Here is a 22,418-nt window from a genome sequence, read left to right as displayed (position 1 = left end):
GTGTTCTTCCTGAAAACACCATCCTGGCCACCATGGATGTAGAAGCATTTTACACCAATATTCCACATGAGGATGGACTACAAGCTGTCAGGAACAGTATCCCTGATGAGGCCACAGCACGCCTGGTGGCTGAGCTTTGTGACTTTGTCCTCACCCACAACCACTTCAGATTTGGGGACAACTTATACCTTCAAGTCAGTGGCACTGCTATGGGTACCCGCATGGCCCCACAGTATGCCAACATTTTTATGGCTGACTTAGAACAACGTTTCCTCAGCTCTCGTCCCCTAGTGCCCCATCTCTACTTGCGCTACATTGATGACATCATCATATGGACCCACGGAAAGGAGGCCCTTCATCATATGGACCCACGGAAAGGAGGCTCTTGAAGAATTCCACCTGGACTTCAACAATTTCCACCCCACCATCAACCTCAGCCTGGACCAGTCCACACAAGAGATCCACTTCCTGGACACTACAGTGCAAATAAGTGATGGTCACATAAATACCGGAAACCTACTGACCGCTATACGTACCTACATGCCTCCAGCTTCCATCCAAGACACATCACACGATCCATTGTCTACAGCCAAGCCCTAAGATACAACCGAATTTGCTCCAACCCCTCAGACAGAGACAAACACCTACAAGATCTTTATCAAGCATTTATAAAACTACAATACCCACCTTGGGAAGTGAGGAAACAGATTGACAGAGCAAGACGGGTACCCAGAAATCACCTACTACAGGACTGGCCCAACAAGGACAATAACAGAACACCACTGGCCATCACATACAGCCCCTAGCTAAAACCTCTCCAGTGCATTATCCACGATCTACAACCTATCCTGGAAAATGATCCCTCACTCTCACAGACCTTGGGAGGCAGGCTAGTCCTTGCTTACAGAGAACCCTCCAACCTGAAGCAAATACTCACCAGACCACAGAAACACCAACCCAGGAACCAATCCCTGTAGCAAACTTCGTTGCCTACTCTGTCCCCATATCTACTCTGGCGACACCATCAGAGGACCCAACCACATCAGCCACACCATCAAGGGCTCATTCACCTGCACATCCACTAATGATATATATGCCATCATGTGCCAGCAATGCCCCTCTGCCATATACATTGGCCAAACCGGACAGTCTCTCCGCAAAAGAATAAATGGACACAAATCAGACATCAGGAATGGTAACATACATAAGCCAGTAAGTGAACACTTCAATCTCCCTGGTCATTCTATTACAGATTTAAAAGTCACTATCATTGAACAAAAAAACTTCAGAAACAGACTTCAAAGAGAAACAGCAGAACTAAAATTCATTTGCAAATTTAACACCATTAATCTGGGTTTGAATAGGGACTGGGAGTGGCTGGCTCATTACAGAAGCAGCTTTTCCTCTCCTGGAATTGACACCTCCTCATCTATTATTGGGAGTGGACTACATCCACCCTGATTGAATTGGCCCTGTCAACACTGGTTCTCCACTTGCGAAGTAACTCCCTGCTCTCCATGTGTCAGTATATAATGCCTGCATCTGTGACTTTCATCCGAAGAAGTGAGGTTTTTACCCACGAAAGCTTATGCCCAAATAAATCTGTTAGTCTTTAAGGTGCCACCAGACTCCTTGTTGTTTTCACCTCACACATGCATCTCACATTGAAGTCAACAGAGCTACTCATGCTCACAATTAAGCACATACTTAAATACATTGCTGAATATTAGAACGAAGTTCTGCAAGCACTGAATCCTCTCCCCATACAGCGATCAGATCCAGTACCTCCCTCAGGGTCCATGCTGGTGCTCTTTTTCGATTATCAGCCTGCATGGTTACCTGTGCTGATGAGGTATCTGTGGTCACCTGTGCTCTCCACGCTGTGCAAACAGGAAATGAAATTCAAATGTTCGCGGGGCTTTTCCTGTCTACCTGGCCAGTGCATCCGAGTTCAGATTGCTGTCCAGAGCGGTCACAATGATGCACTGTGGGATAGCTCCCGGAGGCCAATACCATCGAATTGCGGCCACACTAACCCTAATTCGAATTGTTAAAATCGATTTTGGCACTACTCCGCTCGTTGGGGTGGAGTACAGAAATCGATTTAAAGGGCCCTTTACATCGAATTAACTAGCGTCGTTGTGTGGACGGTTACAGGGTTAATTCGAATTAAAGCTGATAAATCCGAATTAAAGTCGTAGTGTAGACCAGGCCTAAAAGACGAAATGCAAAAATTTTTGAAAAAATCTCCAAGGGCATGATGGAGAGAGGCCACAATAGGGACTCAGATCAGTGCCGCGTGAAAGTCAAGGAGCTCAGACAAGCCTATCAGAAAACAAAGGAGGCAAACGGTCGCTCTGGGTCAGAGCCGCGGACATGCCGCTTCTACGCCGAGCTGCATGCAATTCTAGGGGGGGCTGCCACCACTAACCCACCTGTGTTCGTGGATTCTGGGTCGGGGATAGTCTCGACGCCTGAGGATTCTGCCGATGGGGTAGAGGAGGAGGAGGAGGAGGATGAGCTTGCAGAGAGCACACAGCACTCCATTCTCCCCAACAGCCAGGATCTTTTTATCACCCCGACTGAAGTACCCTCCCAAGCCTCCCAAGCCAGTACCCAAGACTCTGACCCCAGGGAAGGCACCTCAGGTGAGTTTACCTTTTAAAATATAAAACTTGTTTTAAAAGCAAACGGTTTTTAATAATTACTTTGCCTGACTTTGCATTCGCGGTCAGTTCAGCTACTGGAAAAGTCTGTAGCTACTGGAAAAGTCTGTTAACGTGTCTGGGGATGGAGCGGAAATCCTCCAGGGACATCTCAATGAAGCTCTCCTGGAGGTACTCCGAAAGCCTTGCCAGAAGGTTTCTGGGCAGTGCATCTTTATTCCCTCCTCCATGGTAGGACACTTGACCACGCCATGCTTGCAGCAAGTAATCTGGTATCATTGCCTGACAAAGCCTGGCAGCGTATGGTCCCGGTGTTTGCTGGCATTCAAGCAACATCCGTTCTTTATCTTGTTGTGTAATCCTCAGGAGAGTGATATCACTCCTGGTAACCTGGTTGAAATACGGGAACTTAATTAAGGGGACAGAGGTGGCCATTCCTACTGGGCTGTTTGCCTGTGGCGGAAAATAAATCCTTCCCTGCAGTTAGCCAAGCGCAGATGGGAAATTGGCCCTGAGTTTTTCGCGTTTGGCTAGCAGGGATCTTCCCTGTTACCAGCCACGCGGTGGGGGGAGGGGTACTGTGATCATCCCAGAGAATTCATGGCGAGGGGGGGGGGGGGGCGGCGGGGGGGGGGTTAGTTTGGTGCCTGTAGGGATCTTCCCTGATACCATCCACGCGGTGGGGGGGGAGGGGTACCGTGGTTAGTTTGTTTTCTGGTGCTGCTGAATGTTAACAGAAAAACCGCAGCACTCTACTTGCCTGAAGGGGCCCAGACAAGCCCCACCACACTGCCCCCCCCCCCCAACTGGCTGAGATTGGCCAGGCTTCTGCAGCACTCTACAAGCTATGCTTGGTATGTGGGAAAGTAGGGCGCAGAAGCTGTAAGAGAATGGCTTACCATGGCCGCATGCAAGCAGAATTCTGTTGCCCAGACCTGTGATCTCTAGCAGCAAAGCCACAGGCACTCAGCATTAAGAGGCAAAATGCGACCTTGCACAGAAATCACATGTGCTATGTAATGTGAACAGTGTTGGTCACCGTGAAAGAGTATAAGCATTGTTCTGCAAAATGTAGCTTTTAAAACAATTCTCTCTTTTTTCCCCTCCCTACAGCAGCTGCAAATTCCTCAAGCCTCCCTCCTCCATCCCGAAGGTTATCACAGATAAGGCGTCGTAAGAAGAAGACGCGAGAAGAGATGTTTTCGGAAATTATGGAATCCAGCAGAAGTGACAGAGCTCATCTGAATGAGTGGAAGGAAACAGTTTCAAAGTATAGGAAAGAAGTCAGTGAACGTGAGGACATGAGGGACCAACGTGAGGACATGAGGGACCAACGTGAGGACATGAGGGACGCTCGAGATGAGAGGTGGCGTCAGGAAGACCAGAGGATGAAGGAAGCAACACTGGGGCTGCTCCAGCGTCTGGTGGAGGTTCAGGAACGGCTGCTGGAAAACAGACTGCCGCTTCAGCCCCCGTTCCACCCTCCCCCCTCCCCATGTTCCGTATCCTCCTCACCCAGACGTGTAAGAACGCGGGGGGGGAGGCTCCGTACACCTTCCCATTCCACCCCAGTAGACAGCCCAAGCAAAAGGCTGTCATTTTTTTAACCTTTTCTTTGTGGCTTTTTCCTTCCCAGTAATCCTCCTCCCAAATACCACCCGGGTTCCCTCCCTCTTTTTCTAATCTATTAATAAAGAATAAATGATTTTTAAATGATAGTGACTTTATTTGGTTTGAAAGAAAGCTGGGGGAAGGGGCAGGGTGGGTTCCTTACAGAAAATCAGTCAATAAAGGGGGCGGGTTTTCATGAAGGAGAAACAAACAGATATTTCACACTGTAGCCTGGCCAGCCATGAAACTGGTTTTTAAAGCTTCTCTGATGCACACCGCTTCCTGGTGTGCTCTTCTAATCGCCCTGGTGTCTGGCTGCGCGTAATCAGCAGCCAGGCGATTTGCCTCAGCCTCCCACCCCGCCATAAAGGTCTCCCCCTTACTTTCACAGAGATTGTGGAGCACACAGCAAGCAGAAATAACAATGGGGAGATTTCTTTGGCTGAGGTCAGAGCGAGTCAATAATGAACGCCAGCGACCTTTTAAACGGCCAAATGCACATTCTACCACCATTCTGCACTTGCTTAGCCTGTAGTTAAACAGCTCCTGACTCCTGTCCAGGCTGCCTGTGTATGGCTTCATGAGCCATGGCATTAAGGGGTAGGCTGGGTCCCCAAGAATAACTATGGGCATTTCAACATCCCCAACGGTTATTTTCTGGTCCGGAAAGTAAGTCCCTTGCTGCAGCCCTTTAAACAGAGTTGTGTTCCTGAAGACACGAGCGTCATGAACCCTTCCCGCCCAGCCCACATTGATGTTGGTGAAACGTCCCTTGTGATCCACAAGTGCTTGCAGCACCATTGAAAAGTACCCCTTGCGGTTTATGTACTCGGTGGCTTGGTGCTCCGGTGCCAAGATAGGGATATGGGTTCCGTCTATCGCCCCACCACAGTTAGGGAATCCCATTGCAGCAAAACCATCCACTATAGCCTGCACATTTCCCAGAGTCACAAACTTTCGTAGCAGCACCTGAGTGATTGCTTTGGCTACTTGCATCACAGCAGCCCCCACAGTAGATTTTCCCTCTCCAAATTGATTCCCGACTGACCGGTAGCTGTCTGGCGTTGCAAGCTTCCACAGGGCTATCGCCACGCGCTTCTCAACTGTGAGGGCTGCTCTCATCTTGGTATTCTGGTGTTTCAAGGCAGGGGACAGCAAGTCACAAAGTTCCATGAAAGTGCCCTTACGCATGCGAAAGTTCCGCAGCCACTGGGAATCGTCCCAGACCTGCAACACTATGCGGTCCCACCAGTCTGTGCTTGTTTCCCTTGCCCAGAATCGGCGTTCCATGTTTAGAATCTGCCCCATTAACAACATGATCTCCAAAGCACCGGGGCCTGTGGTTTCACTGAATTCTGTGTCCGTGTCCGTGTCCATGTCCTCATCATGCTTGTCGCTGCGCTGCCGCTGCCTCCTCTCCTCGTTTTTCTGGTCCTGGCTGAGCATAAACTCCACGAGAACGCGCGAGGTGTTTACAATATTCATGAGTGCTGTCTTGAGCTCAGCGGGCTCCATGCTTGCCGTGGTATGGAGTCTGCAGTGTTCACCCACCCAGGAAAAAAGGCGCGAAAATGGTTGTCTTCCGTCCGTTGCTTTCATGCAGGGAGGGAGGGAGGGAGGGAGGAAGTGAGGCTGTACCCAGAACCACCTGCGACAATGTTTTTTGTCCCATCAGGCACTGGGATCTTAACCCACAATCCCAATGGGCACGGGAGACTGCGGGAACTATGGGATAGCTATGGAATTGCTACCCACAGTGCAACGGTGCAGAAATCGACGCTAGCCCCAGTACTTGGACGCACACCACCGAATTAATGTGCTAGTGTGGCCGCATTCATTTCGACTTTATACAACCTGTTTCTCAAATCCGAATTATCTAAATTCGGATTAATCCCGTAGTGTAGACATACCCTAAGAGTGAACTGATGATCATGGCCTTTTTTGGAGCCATCCTATAGAACAGTGGTTCTCAACCAGGGACACGTGTATCCCTGGGATACACAGAGGTCTTCCAGGGGGTACATCAACTCAGCCTAGTTTTAGAACAGGCTCTATAAAAAGCACTAGTGAAGTCAGTACAAACTATGACTTGTTTATATTGCTCTATATACACTATACACTGAAATGTAAGTACAATATTTATATTCAAATTGATTTTATTATATGGTAAAAATGAAAAATGGTTAACTTTTTCAGTAACAGTGTGATGTGACACTTCTGTATTTTTAGGTCTGATTTTGTAAGTAAATAGTTTTTAAGTGAGGTGAAAGTTGGGGGTACGCAAGACAAATCAGACTCCTGAAAGGGGTACAGTCGTCTGGAAAGGTTGAGAGACACTGCTATGGAAAGCAGATTATTCCTTTCCGCATTGTACAGGACAATCCAAAAACATATAGAAAGGCTATAATTTTCTATTCAACTCTATAGTACTTTTCTATATGGCTAGTAAATTTAGGTTATTGAGCAATATGACTGGCTGAGCATTTCTGATGTGCTATAATACCAGAGCTGTTGAATTATCCACTACATTTCAATCTTTGAAAGGGTTTTAAAGAATGAAATGCTTGGACTTTTATTTTAGGAATGTATTAGTGCACATACAATAGAGAAAATACATTCTATTCTGCCAACATTATAATAATTCCTATTCTCTTGAAGAAATCTACGCTGCTGGCACTAAAAATGCAGATGAAGGTGGACTGGATCCCTCACAATTATCAGTACTGTTAAGCATTTTAAAAGCTTAGCTCATTACAAACACACTATGGCTAAAGAGAGAAGAAATTTTGTGATTATAACTCCAAACATTAGAAGAAAGACTCCTCTATGCCAGTGTGGCATTATTTGCAGAGAAACATACCTTTAAATGGAATTTTAAATAATTTATAACTTTATATTTCTTTAATGAATTAACAATGCATGTCTGAATAGACTTTTCAGTATTCAAAAGAGGATTACCTCAGAAAGGTCAAGTTATACATAAGAGTTTGCATATGACAAGGTTGTTCACTTAGCGTCAGAATTAACATTTAATGGGTCTGCTGTAATGTTTGAATGGAGAGCAGCCCATATTGGCCTGAAAAGAAAATGATGATAGTTTAGTAGTAGAAACCATTAAGCACTCAGAGGTTGAAATCAATAACAAAACAGCATGTCTCTATGTTCAGCACGTGCACTTGATTGTATGTTGTAAGATTAATAGCAAGACTGCACATGGGTCAGTTGTAATAAACTTAGAATCTGCAACAGAAATCTGATAGCATGTTCAAAAAGTCATAATACGCAAGGTAGGAGATGAGGTGTTATTATGCTAAAGAAATTATAGACTGGTTTCTCTGTGTATTTAAGATATATGTTATTAAGTCTGGATGAGTCTTCAACCTTACAACTGTTTCCTGTTACATCGCAATAGATTTTATTTCTAATGACATGATAAATATCAGGATTAAAAGAAATATGTACAGAAACTATCAGCAAAGAAAAGGGAGGTAAGATTTGTGTACTTATTCAGCACACAGTGCAATATCCTCCACAACGGTGGAAGCGTGTGAAAAATAAAGTTTGCTGCAGGAAAATGATTCTATCAAAATTCAGAAAGTCTCTCTGACAGGTCAAAAGGCTACAATGTGTGGCTACCAAACAGTACTGAGCAAACTGGAGAACTTCTACCCATACTAAGAAAAAGAAAAAGGTTTATTTCCAGCTTCAGAAGCAAATATTTTTGTTACCAGGTATGTCTGCAGCCGATTTACCCTCACTGTAAAACAGTCAACTTCATGCCCAGGGTCTTTATAGTCCTGGGGTAAACACAGTATATTCCAAACCATATGCAGGACTGGATACATGGATGTTAACTGAGGAGGGGAGTGCAGAGTGGGCACTGAGGTTTAGTGCCCACTCTGATTTAAAAAAATCCATTTAGAATCCTATTCTGATCACTTCTTGGTCAAATTTATAATAGAGACTGCAGCAGATTATCAATGAAGCCTCAATCAGGTGTACACCATTATGAGCCAATCCTACAAAGTGCCGAGTGCCTCCTGAGAGGCAAACAATGGCCTCACATCCCATTGATATCAAGGTAGGAGAAACCCAACACCTTACAAGCATAGGCCATCTCCTGTCCTGTTTTCACTTAAAATGTGCATCTATGTACTAGTTTGGTCTCCAGTGCAATATCAGACCTGGGGGAGAAGACACCTTCGACTCCTTATATTGTCCACGTGCAATTCCAAGATGGTACTGCTGTCCCTTGGTCTAGATGCAGCATTCCAGTGTTACATATCCATGAGCATCCTTTATCCTTCTCAGTTCCTTGTGCAGGGCAGATCATTTCTCATGCGACAGAATGAGAACGTTCATGGAAAATTCAAAAAAGAGAGAGGTGTTAATTTAAATTAAGCCAACTGAACATACACATCTGAAGCACTAGATGGAAAGAGTACAGTTGAAGTACTTGTTTAATCAAAGGTCTATTCTTCCCTGGGTGTACTCATGTAACTCCCATCAAGTTCATTAGGACTGATGGGAGGCTAGCAGCCCTTGGCAGTGTGACTGTTAGAAAGAGAGCATTGCTTTCCCCCTTGGCTTTATTTATTTATTTTAATTTTTGTGGCAGTTACAGCCAACACTAATAATGTCAGGGCAGAGGTGACATATTTTATGACATTCTTCTTCAGTGACGCCATGTGAGATACGAGCAGCAATGTGTCACTTCCTTTAGTTCACATTTGCATCAAACCCTCAGTGAGTAAAATAAAATCTCGCAGCTGCCAACATTCAATTTCTCAGACTCAGGGACAGGCAGTAACCTCCCAGATGTCTTCCATTTTAAATTTACAGTATTATACTATTACTGGGGGGGGGATTAGAACCAGGATTGCTTCCAATAAGTCATTTAAAGTGTATGCTGTGTGACATTTTATAATTATATCAAATGCCTGGATAATAAAATTTTACATTTGTGCCAAAAATGTGATATAAACATTTTTATTTACTGTATGTCAGAATACACTGATTTGAGTCCACATGGCAGCTTTTTCCACTGGAATGAGATAAAAGCATCTTGGGATGGGCCTCTGAGCTGCACTGGCAAAAGATACAAGTGATAAAGTCTGCTAATACTCATGCTCCAAGGCAAAGCACATCACTAGCTGATGTCAGGAAGAAATTTCTTCACAGAAGTATACAGTGCATTTCAGAGTTCTCATTCAAATTACCCAGCAGTTTCAAGAGACACCCAAGCTTTAGATAACAGTGGGTTTCAAAACATTGGAGGAGCCAGTCTTGCAGACTTTTGCAAGTTGGCCCTTGGGTTTCCAGCCTTAATATAGATACTTCAAAGCCTGGTGGCCTGCTGAGCAGGAGAAAGTGGTTGTGCTCTGGAAGCCTGACCCACAGCCCAATGAAGTCAGTGGAAAAGACTCTCATTGACTTCCATCAGTTTTGGGTCAAATCCTTACACTGGGTGCGCCAGATGGGAGCAAAGAGAGGCAGTAGCATCACCTCTGACCCATCTAATCACAATGCAATCTTGAGGGGCATGACCAAAGTTTGACTAACTGGGAACTTGGTTTAACTGGTGAACTGTGGTCACACCATAATATGGTTAAACTGGCTTGGTGGACAATGGGGCAATAGCACCTTGAACCATCTGCCAAAGATAACTTTCAGAGACAAGATACTGAGCCAAGTAGACTTCCGCTACTGGAATAGACCAACAGCCCATCTAGTATTGTATCCTGTATCCAATGCCAAATCCTTATGAGGAATGCTTAAAATTATCTATAATATTGCTACGCATATCACTTTAATAATAGACTTACAATTATAGACTTACAAATTATGATTACTATAGTTAAAGGTCAAGTCTCTTCTCATAATCTTCACAATGGGGAAAGAAAAAAACAGTTGAATTAGTATTTTATATGAGTAATGAAACAGTGACTTTGTTGCCTGAAGTAGTAAATACAAAAAGAAATTCAATTCCAATGACACCTCAAAGCCAACCCCAATAAACTTTGAGGAATATAAGTTCTTCACCACTACAATGTGGAAGCCGTGAGCTGTTGAAAAGTATCTTTAGGAAGCTGTCTTCCTCTGATAATACCATTTCTACAGACTCCCATCACAAAAGAAAACAATTATTATTTTTTCCTAGAACTAATGAGATAATGTTAATCTCCCATGTGCCATGGTTTCTGTTATGCTAAAAGAAAAAAAGGAAAAGAAAGGGCGGGGGGAGGAAGACCAGCAATTTAAATGGCTCTGTTCTTCCAAATAATAATGTGCTTGGTCAAGATTGGAAGCGAGGTGTATAAAAAGGAATATTTTTTTCAGTTTTATATACAACATACTAATGAAGACATTGCAATTGTTCCACTTCTTAAAGAAACACTGAAGGAGAAATTGCCAGTAGGGAATTATTCACACCAAGTTTAACATATTACATCATGCCAAAAGATTTGCCCCCATAGGGAGCACATTTTAAAAGTGTTGTGAATTTTTTAGCAGTGTCTCTCCCACTGACTGTTATGACAGCGCCATCGCTAAAGTCCCATATACTGCTTGAGAAACATAGGGGTAATTGTCTTGTAGTTCTACACGACAGCACCTGTAAAGCACTCATTGCAGAGCTCGTCACAAATTTGATGACTGTATTTAGCTTAGTGGATGTCATTACACTGCCAAAATCAAAGACTTTTTAAAAGTTGCTTAGTTCATTTGTTAGAGACAGCCTCTCATTTTGTGCAGCAAAGTGTATTTGTATACGTGTGTATGATTTTCAGATGCTGGTCTATTTAACTTCACTGGAGACTGAAATTCTGTTCATTCAGAAAACAGCTCTGTAGCATGGCAGCAAAATGACAAGCTTTCCCACATGGGGGGGCTCTCAGTCTCAAGGAACAATCATTCATGGACGTATTTTATTAATTATTAAATATAATTATTATTATTATTATTGATGAAAAGCATCAGATACTAGCTGGTTACTGAAAGGGATGCTATCAACTTTAAATCCAGTCAGTTAAAAAAGCAGTAGTTTCAGGTACAAAATCTGCCCCCTTGCCAAAATTTGCGGTTTTACAATCACATCTAATTTCTTCCCCGCCCCCACCCCTCCTTGTGTTTTAAATTATATTCCTGGCTGCTGTGAGGAAGACCCACACAGAGCAGTGGAAACTGACTATGCACAACATTCTGCCAAATGCACAACGGACAAATGTTTTCCTCTATTTTTAGGCATTACTAGTCAAAAGAGCAGGTAAACAAAATTGCAGACACAAAGGTGAATTTTACATTGACAGCACCTCTTGAGCCACTGTCATTTAGCTCACGCTCAGCTTGGCATTCTATCAGAGTATCAGAATGCTGTCAGAACCATTGGTATTTTTCTCAGCTTCATGTAGTTGGGCTCAGTGCTTACCAACCAACAGAAGTTTTTCTAGATTCTTTTGAGCCGTCACACAGCAGAGCCAAAGTTTTAACCTCTTTGCAAAACCCTAGTGAACTGGCCTTGGGCAGGGGAATCACTTCTAGATGCTGCATGCTGAATTTTCCCCCAGGGCAGGGAATAGTATGAAGCTACCTACAGTAGCTATGATGCTGGCAGACCAGGTGCCAGCTCATGCCAAGGCCCCAAGTTCTCAACTGAACAATGACAAATACATAGCGGAAACCAGTCTGGCTCACCTGTGTGTTACTATTGCTAGTAAAATGTGTTTATACTTGGTGAAATGCTTGTAAGCTGCATGCAGTAACCTCACTTTTAATTTCTGTATCCCATGTCTGGGTGGCAAGTAATATTGAAGTGTTTGCTCTTGTAACTGTAAACCACCAATCAGGAGAGAAGCATTACTAAGTGACAAATACTAGTTTACCATAGGAGGTGTTATCTCCTGCACAACAAAAGAAGGTCAATAAACACCAGACAAACCATTTTTGTGGAATAGCAGAGCACAAAATACTTTGTTGATTGCTCCCCTATACCATGAAGAAGAGACATGCTCATCTCATCAACTTGAAACTCTGGGAGGAAGGGAATAAAAATCCCTGACAAGAAAAAACTGTATCTTTATCCTGCTTGGAATCTGAGGGACAAAGATTACTAAGCATACACAAAAGATCCCCAGTGCTTGGCCTGGATTAGCCCAAAAGGACATAGAGAGAGCTTGCTTACTATAGAAGTGTCTGTTATCTTTTGGAATTTAAGACTAACTCATTTGTGTGTGTATGTTTACCTGCTTTACCTTTGTCAATAACTCATTTCCTTTTCCTGGTTAAAAAAAATCTCTAGATAGTTTATTATAGGATTGGCTACAAACATGGTCTTTGGTATGAGATCTAAGGGGCAAATGAGCTGGTCCTTTGGGCCTGAGAATAACCTGAATATTTTTGTCATTTTCGGTGGAAGGGACCATCTATCACAAAAGCAAGCTTACCTGGTGGCAAGATAGATCAGAGAATTCAAGGGGACTATGTGTGACTATGTTCAGGCTGTAACAGTGCCTGAGGAGTTCACACTTGATAACTGGTTGGTGAAATCTAAATATAGAATTCACATTTGGGGTTTGTGCCCTGCTTCCTCAATCTGCCTGAGGCTGTTACTCATGTTCTTGAGCCAGTCCAGACAGCTTGCCAGTAACATCTGTGCTTTCTCTGTGTACCCAAATGCTGGACTTTATGTCAATGGATCTGTGAAGTCACAGTCTGAAGATTCAGGCCCTGAAATCTCCAGTACCATGGAATCTATTTTGGACTAATTTTTTGAGCCTATTATGCTGGGGTATTAATTGTTTTTCTCACAATACCAACACAATCATTCCAACAAGGCTGTTGCATTTACTGGGTCTACGTGGCACATACTTTATGGGGAGCAATCAAGGAAGAGAACGCTCACTGAGTCCTTGCACAAATCTGAGGTAGGTTATAGCAGCCCCTGCAGATCTCGCCATGCCTATGATACAACAGTGAAGAATTAAACTCTGGCTTTTCACATCACACACACACACACACAAAAGAAAGCAGCTTTGGAGGAGGCGAAGAAGAAACATTTTTGCATATCCTCCATGTTTAATCTGTTATCATAACCTTGCCCTTTGCCTGCTGGAATAGAAGTGCTAAATTCTGAAAGCTCATATGACAATACTTGTCATATATTTGAGCCAGTGACATTATGAACCATGTAAAACATTATGAAATATTTGAATGTTGTTATTGTGCATACTGCCCACTTATCAGTGCTAATGGTGACACCTGCTCCTGGGCGGGAATAATGTGAGGTGCTAATTGACATTTATTGAGTAATATTTTATGCCTTTTGTATATTGAGCCTGATCTCTGGCTTTTGTTTCTAACAACTTTGTTAGGGTAGTTAGAATAAATATTTTTTTCATCATAATACCTCTCCAATGTCCTTGGCTATAGGGTTGTCTTCTCCATCAGTTCTGACCAAGTCAATGGAAATTATTATTCTCATGTCAAAGGTTTTGTGAGATGATGAAAACTAAATAAATTCCTTTCTGGGTAGAAAAGAACTATACAAAGAAAAAGTAAAAGGAATACTTTGTAAAGCTGGTCCTTAGCTTCCTGGAGACGTTGGACTCTTCAGAATAAATATTTGTTTCTAGCACTTTTTTTAAGTTTACACAAGCTTTAAAGATTCTGTATGCTTCAGTCATAACCCTTGACCCTTTCTACACTTTCCTTTGTTGGCCAAAGTCTGAGAAAACAGTTCTAGATAACTGAATTTTGCAGTCCAGTTTAGTCAGAAGTCATTTTGAAGAGTGTTAAGCCCAGGCCAGGACACAGTCACTACCTGATTTTATGACATTATGCAGTATGATCTTTAATACACTTGCTCTTTAGTTCAGCTGGGCCCTAAACAGCCATAGAAAACATAGGCTCATGCCTACATCCAGTGGCTTCAGGTAAGTTTGCCCTTTATGTTCACTCCAGCTGAGTTCTGCCTCCTTACTACCACAAGCACTTACATGAGGGAAAAGATATCCATGGCTATTGTCAACAGCCATTGTCTATCCATGCTGTTACTTTTTCATAAGGATGAGGCAGAATAATGAATTACTAATAACATGAATATTGTGGTAATGAGAAGTCTGTTCCGGGATCATACATGACACAAGCATTTAATATGGAAATGTGCAGATCTGGAGAACATTGTGACAGACAAACTGGCCTGTGATGCATAGGGCTGAAATAAGGTGGTAACGGATAGCCTAGGAGAGGTAGGATAGAGACAAAAGTATCTGTATGTTGTGACAAAGTTCCTACTCTATCTTGGCGGGTCCTGCGCTTATTGGCAGATTTTCTTGCCTCAGAAATTCACCATGTGGGTTGGGGAACAGCCCAGAGACCTTCCCCTCTGTAAGAACCCACAGTCCAGGTCAATTGGGAGGTTTGGGGGGGAACCCGGGCCCACCCTCTACTCCAGGTTCCAGCCCAGGGCCCTGTGGACTGCAGCTGTCTATAGTGCCTCCTGTAACAGCTGCATGACAGCTACAACTTCCTGGGCTACTTCTCCATGGCCTCCTCCAAACACCTTCCTTATTCTCACCACAGGACCTTCCTCCTGGTGTCTGATAACACTTGTGCTCCTCAGTCCCCCAGCAGCACACCCTCTCACTCTCAGCTCCTTGCACCTCTTGCTCCCAGCTCCTCACACTCACACCACAAACTGAAGTGAGCTCCTTTTTAAAACCCAGGTGCCCTGATTAGCCTGCCTTAATTGATTCTAGAAGCTTCTTCTTAATTGGCTCCAGGTGTCCTAATTAGCCTGCCTGCCTTAACTGGTTCTAGCAGGTTCCTGATTACTCTAGTGCAGCTCCTGCTCTGGTCATTCAGGGAACAGAAAACTACTCATCCAGTGACCAGTATATTTGTCGTCTACCAGACTCCTGTACCCCACTGGTCTGGGTCTGTCACAGTGTATACAGCAGAATTGTGTAAAAAAAAAAAAAAAAAAAAAAAAAAAAAAGAAAGAAAGAAAAACAAACAAACAAACAAACACTGACTAATCCAGCTATTTCAGGAAATTAGTACTATGAATCATCAAAAAGGTTATGGACAGAGCTGTGTAAATGGATGTTGTTGGATTTTTTTTGGTTCAATGGCAATTCCAAAAAATCTGGGGAAAAAATTGTTTCACGTCAAACCAATCTATTTATTTATTTATTTTAAATTAACCACACACATTTTTGGCCAAAGAAAAAAAAATTGATTGAAACATTTTGTTTTAAATTTTGAGCATGTAACATTTTTAAAATTTTAAATAAAATTGAAGAATATTTCTAAAAGTAGTAATTTCAAGTCAAAAAAGGAAGTGTTTCAATTTTTTCTGATTTTTTTTATTTTTATGGATTTTTTTTTTTTACACAAACAATTCAGTGAAATCAACGTGAATTTGTGAAATGTTCCTGCATTTTCAACAAATAAAGATTTTATCAAAAAAATTACTAGTTACGGGTAATGTACACAGACTCCTCATTCACAATCTACCAGCCACAGAACAGCAGACATGGACACAAGAGTGATGGCCCTAAGGCAAATATTTAAGTAGGCCAATCTAGCTCACCTTACCTCTAAAGACGTTCATTGATTATGGGCACTTTGGAAAGTGATTCTCAGCATTTTTCTGAGATTATTCTGTCTAGGGAAGTTCTGCTGCTTGGAGCCCTCTACTAGGATGTTGAGCTGTAGAATCTTTAGAACTGGAGCTGCTGCCCCAAAATGGAGATCCCATCCTGAAGTGCTGTCCTGTGAACAGCTGTGACTGGCTCATCACAGTGAGAGCAAGGTAAATTTTACTCTATTTTTATTTTCTCATTGTATGAACAGGACAGAGTCACAGATGGCAAACCAGTTCAAACACCAATCCAACATGGCTGGCTGCAAAGTTTTGTACATTAACTTTGAATCCTTAACGGATGTCACTATCAGAATCAGAAATGTTTCAAAGCTTTTTCCTAAAGGCACTGGCGTGATCCTGACCTTTTGTGAAAGGCATGTCAACGTCAGGAAAATCATCAACAGAATCACTGCTGAATTTGACTTATCTGCAGAGAAACACATAAAAAGAGCTAGCAGTAATTAGAGAGCTGGCTGGAAACAAACCACCACCACTCCCCAACAGTTTGGAAGAGCCACTGCTCCATGGAATACTCCTGGCTGGAAAACAGCAGGTCTAAAAAATAACAGCTGTTGAGAGAATTTGCTACCTGTACCGTTGTGCTGCTTGGAAATCTGCTGCCTGCATTACGGAAGGAAGTTTGGCTGTGCAGAAGCAGTGCACGTTCATACCATCTGTACTAGAATTCCTAAGCACTTTTGAGTTGGGCAGCCATAACCACCACTAACCCCACACTGACTCCCATGATCAGAGGCAATAGCAATAAAATTTTTCTTTCAAGAGTACACTGAAGTGCCCGCTGTTTCTTATTCTGCAATTAGTTGCATTACCAGAGAAACTTTCTGAACCCATCAATATGATTTATATAATCTACTGACCTGGTGCTTACTGAATACAAGATGTCTGAAGAGTTGGTATAGTATTGTACATGCTTATTTATAGGAGAACATTACCTGGTTGAAGTTCCAACTTATCTGAAGAATTTACACATTGAACTAGTTCCTTATTCAGTGGATCATATAACGATCTGACACGGCCTCAGCCAAGATTGTTCCTAAGTTTTCTGCTGGCATTACTCCCTGCTGGTCTGTTGAACTATTTTTTATTTTATTTTATATGCAACAGCAGAAACTGGAATACAAGAGGATAGCAAACGGACGACCTTTCTGTTTTGAGTCCCAGATTAGATCACTCAATGACTGACACTTGCAGCTTCCTTTTTTCCATGATCTGTAATGTGTTATGACCTTTTCCCTGTTACTGAAAGTCTGGGGGGGGGGGGGAAGAGATATTTTATTGGGAGCTCACTTGTGTTGTGCAGCAGCATCTACACATTTATCCTTGCTGATATTGTCATGGAATACAGTGGCTGGGTTGCAAGTGGGTTTGGTCTGAGATAGAGGCTGGGAAAATGGGACACAGGGCTTGTCTCCACTGCAGTTAACTCAAGTTACAACTCGAGTGTTGCCCCAAACTCAAATCCCATCCCACACAGAAAACCCTTCACTCTTCCAGTGTAGTGATTCTTTTAATTTGCATTGGCTGTCTGTCAGGGGACACAGGCTGAGCAGCAATTTGAGCACACTCAGCTGCTAACACTGCCTGGCAGTCAACCCCATAATCTGGCTGTCTTAGAATCATAAAAATGTTTTCCACTCAGACTTCTCTCTAGGGCCTCACATCGAGACTATATTTAAACCTTGCCAATTCTTTCTGCATAACATCTCTAAGATATGGCGTTTCCTACCCAACCCCACAGCTAAAACTCTTCCAGGCTCTCATCTCGCATCTCGATTACTGCAACATCCTTCTCTCTGGCCTTGACAAATGCCAGCTTGCCCTGCTCCTATCCATTCACAATGCTGCTGCAAAGATAGTTTTTCTAGTCCATTGCTCTGACCATGTCACAGTTCAGGGCAACTACACCTATATTTTCCCCTCCCTGGTACAACAAAGGCAGCCGCACGAGGCTCCCAGCTCCTCAACTGTCACCTCTCTTGCATAGAGACCTGGCTCTCCCTCCCTCTTGACCAAGGTTTTTCCAGGCTCCACAGTTCTCTGCCTTCCCTAAGTTATTCCCAGCAAGACAGACGGCCTTAACAGGCCAGTGTTTGCATTTTGCTCTCTCTCCTCAGACTATAAACAGAGCAATTACCCATAGTTATAAGTTACCACACAGCTCTTTATAAGCAAGCACGTGTATTATTAAAGTGAAAGCATTGCACAAAAAACATACACCTCTACCCCGATATAACGTGGTCCTCGGGAGCCAAAAAAAAAATCTCACCGTGTTATAGGTGAAGCCATGTTATGCCAGGGTAGGGAGAGGAACCGCTCCCCGCCCCAACTCACCTCCGCTCTGCCTCCGCCTCCTCCCTAAGCGGGCCGCAGCTCCGCTTCTCCCCCCTCCCTCCCAGGCTTGCCGCGCCAATCAGCTGTTTGGCCTGGCAAGCCTGGGAGGGAGGGGAAGCGGAGCTGAGCGGCATGCTTGTGGGAGGAGGATGAGGAGGCGGAGCAGAGGTGAGCTGGGGCGGGGAGCGGTTCCTCTGCGCCCCTTCCCAGCTCCACTTCTCCTCCCTCCCAGGCTTGCCACGCTAAACAGCTGATTGGCACAGCAAGCCTGGGAGGGAGGAGAAGCGGAGCTGTGGCACACTCGTGGGAGGAGGCGAAGCAGAGGTGAGCTGGAGCGGGGGGGTGGAGGGGGCCAGGGAGGGCCACAATAAGAAACGGGTGGGTGCAGAGGAACCGCCTGCAGTAACACGAATTCGGATATAACGCGGTAAAGCAGCCCCATCCCCCGGAGCGCTGCTTTACCGCGTTATATCCGAATTCGCGTTATATCGGACCACATTATATCGGGGTAGAGGTGTATTAAAAATTATGAAAGAATCTACACGTATGGCAAAAAGCTTACTAGAGATCCCTCCAACTACAGCCTCAGGCTCGGTGTCAGTCCTTCCAACCCTTCTCTAAGGATTGCAGGCCACTCCTTCTTTGGTCCTATCCATTTGCTGTATCAGAAGGAAAGCTCTGAATCAGTTTAAACTCAGGCTATTTATCCAAAAGTCTGTTGGTCTCTGAAGAATCCAGTTGGAACTAGTATATGCGAGCCTCTCCAGGTGGTGGAACCTCTCCGGATGTGTTACAACCTGAGTGAATTTCCCTAGTCCCCTCTCACTGTTCTTAAATCCTGGGAGAGCTGTGGTTACCCTCTCTGAGAATTACATACAATCCCCGGCCCACAATGATACATCAGTGTAATTCAGTAAGATCCCCTAAAGATATGGCAGGAAATTGCCATATCTGTCACACACCCCTCTCTGATTCTCTCCATTGACTCCCCCTTCTCTATCGCATCAAACACAAGCTTCTTGTACTCAACGGTTAGAGTGTTATGTGCCAAGACCACCACTTATCATGCTGACCAATAGCATCTCGTTGTTCACATGTACTCCCCATCTGTCTGTATCCACCTGTTGTGTCGTGTCTTATAATTAGACTGTAAGCCCCTTGGGACAGGGACTGTCTTTTTGTCCTGTGTTTGTACAGCACCTAGCACAATGGGGTCCTGGTCCATGATTAGGGCTCATGGTAATACAAATAATAACAAACAGTCATTCTGGGCATCACAAGTGTTATTTGAGCATGGCCACTCTCACTTGAGCAAGGATAACTCAAGAGCATTAACTCAATTTGAGTGTATATATTAGGGTTACCATACGTCCGGATTTCCCCGGACATGTCCTCCTTTTGTGTGCTAAAAATAGCGTCCGGGGAGAATTTGTAAAGCACTCACAATGTCCGGGATTAGCAGAGAGTGGCTGGGAGGGCTGCAGGGAAGTCCCGGGCTGGACTCAGGAGCAGCTGTAGAGGAGCCGGATCCGCCCTGCATTCTGAGCCAGCAGCTGCCTTGCAGCCCAGTCCGGCAACACTGTGCAGGGCCAGACCGGGTTTTGTTGTGCAGGGCCAGACCGGGTTTTGTTGTGCTGGGGAGCTCAGCCACGTGTCCGGCTCGGCTGCACAGAGCCCAACACTCTGTTCTGAGCAGCAGGGTAAGGAGGTCAGGGGGCAGGAAGGTTCTGGAGGTGGAGGTCAAGAAACGGGGGGGGCTTTTTGGGGGGAGTGGAGAAAGTTTTGGGCAGTCAGGGTACAGGTAGGGGGTAGGGTCCTGGGGGGCAGTTGGGGGGGGTCTTAGGAGGGGGCAGTTAGGGGAAAAGGAGCGGGGGGGGAGGGGGCTGGGAGTTCTGGGGGGGAGCTGTCAGGGGGCAGGAGTGGAGAGAGGGATCGGAGCAGTCAGGGGACAGGGAGCAGAGGGGTTTAGATGGGTTGGGAGTTCTGGGGGGGGGCTGTCAGGGGGCAGGAGTGCGGAGAGGGATCGGAGCAGTCAGGGGACAGGGAGCAGAGGGGTTTAGATGGGTTGGGAGTTCTGGGGGGGGGCTGTCAGTGGGTGGGGAGTGGTTGGATGGGGCGTGGGAGTCCCAGGGGTCTGTCTGGGGGTGGGGGGGTGGATAAAGGTTGGGGCAGTCAGGGGACAAGAGGCAGGGAGGCTTAGATAGTCCTGGGGGGCAGTTAGGGGCAGGGGTCCCAGGAGGGGGTAGTCAGGGGACAAGGAACGGGGGGAGGGTTGGGAGGTCAGGGGGGGCGGGAAGTGGGAGGGGCAGGGGGCGGGGCTAGGGCGGGGCTCCTCCCGTCCTCTTTTTTGCTCGCTGAAATATGGTAACCCTAGTATATATTTTAGTCAAATTTTCACAAAAGACAAAGTGTTCTTTCAGTGGGTGGCACCCCCTGTCACTAGCTCTAGTAGAGACAGGCGCTGCTGTGTGTTAGGTCTCTGGCTATATTAACAGTTTGGATCTTAAGACAATGTGGTCTCATGCCTCAGTCTTTTAGATACTCCTGATGTTAGAATGTGTTTTACATTCGGTGCCTACCCTTGGCCAGGTTGCCACTGTAAATGAAAAAAACATTCCTGAATCTTTACCTTGTAAAAATCTGTTTTTATCAGTTCACACAATTGACAGATATAACCAAACTGCTGTAGTAGGGGTCAAATCTCACCTCCCTCCTTCATGGTTGCAGAGGGCCTAGCCCAGTGTCCTTTATGGTTTTGCTGCAGAAAAGACAGGGCACAATTTCTGTCAATAGTCATATTCAGTGGTGGAATTCACTCAGGTGGACTTCTTGCACCCAAATATGTGAAGAGGGAATGGGGGGCAGGAGAAGAGAGTGATAAGGGGCAAGAATCACTGATTTCAATGGGAACTGAAGTTACAGATTACTTGATGCTCTCTCTTTTTGAGACCTTTACTTTTCCTTTTTCTTTAAATCATCTCATTGGGGCCTAAGAGATTAGGGGTCCACACAACTAGATACCCACAGCTGGCCCATGCCAGCTGACTTGCACTTGCAGGCCTCAGGACTGTTAATTGTTGTGTAGACTTCCAGGCTTGGGCTAGATCCTGGGCTCTGGGGACCTCCCACTTGCAGGGTCCTGCTGCCAAGTGTCTCTCCTTGAATAGGAGGTGAAAATTCATGTTGTTCAGTGGGTGACAGAGAAGGGACGGAAGAGTATTCTGCTGCAGATCCAAGGGATTTGGAGCTTCTAAGACAAACTGTAGTTTAGACAGAACATGGCCAATAAACTTTTATAAGCTGACAGTCTTACTCACCAGCCTGGGGAATTATCAGCCACACCCAAACCAATCTCTGGTCCTTGCCTCCAGGATACATTTATCATTCAAACCACACAAACAGAAAACAAAACTTCCAGCCAGGGCTTTCTACCCAGTCACAACAACTCGACTTTGACCCTTCTTCAGGGATTACTGCAGGAACCAGTCTCTCCCTGCAGCTTCTCTCTCACATCCCACAATTCCAGCAGCTTTCTGCAGCTCTTTATAGGGAACACCAGTCCCCTTCTCAGCTGGATCAATTAGTGAACAAGCAAGCCCAGACCCCTGGCCTTTAAAGGGTCAGGCCACCATTACAACATTAAAGAAACTTCACAGAATGCAAACCTCTGATTTTTCTTAATGCTATATCTGTCAAATCTCTAGTCCAATCAACCCTAAGCTTTTAAAATAGAAAATGATCATTGATCAGAAAACTACACATGAGAAAATGTGGGAAGATTGTATTATGCTTTCCATGCACCAGGAGCTAACCATAGACTTTCACTCTAAAGGAACACAAAACAAGAATGAATAGTGTCTCCATGGGTGCATGTATGTGCATCTTCTCTGCCATAGTCTACATCTGAATAGAGCACAGGGCACAATTTCTGTCAATAGTCATATTCAGTGGTGGAATTCTGCTTAGGTGGACTTCTTGCAGCTGACTCCAGAAGACTGCTAAAAATCTACAGGTGCAGTACACAGAAAAACAAAACCGTAAATTACACAGCCATATGATCCAATATGGGTTTTGTTTTGATTTAAAAAGTGGAGAAGGGGACAAAAATGAAGATTAAGAACCAGGGCCAGCTCTCCATAATACTT

The 22,418-nt window shown here is 44.6% G+C and overlaps 1 long non-coding RNA gene across 2 annotated transcripts in view; it reads right to left on the bottom strand.

Annotated features, from left to right (window-relative positions):
- Positions 1 to 21,837, bottom strand: part of LOC135976732 (uncharacterized) — a 42,635-nt gene extending 20,798 nt beyond the window's left edge. For both annotated transcript variants that reach the window (XR_010594031.1, XR_010594030.1), the window contains exons 1-3: positions 21,591 to 21,837; positions 20,980 to 21,031; positions 8,462 to 10,160 (exon numbers count right to left, since the gene is read on the bottom strand). This is a non-coding gene — a long non-coding RNA (uncharacterized LOC135976732). The remainder of the gene's footprint in view (positions 1 to 8,461; positions 10,161 to 20,979; positions 21,032 to 21,590) is intronic.
- Between the last annotated feature and the right edge of the window lie 581 nt (positions 21,838 to 22,418).

The sequence above is a fragment of the Chrysemys picta genome, chromosome 1, assembly GCF_011386835.1.
Source record: "Chrysemys picta bellii isolate R12L10 chromosome 1, ASM1138683v2, whole genome shotgun sequence".
Classification (NCBI taxonomy): Eukaryota; Metazoa; Chordata; order Testudines; family Emydidae; genus Chrysemys; species Chrysemys picta.
This window is presented reverse-complemented; position numbering and strand designations above follow the sequence as displayed.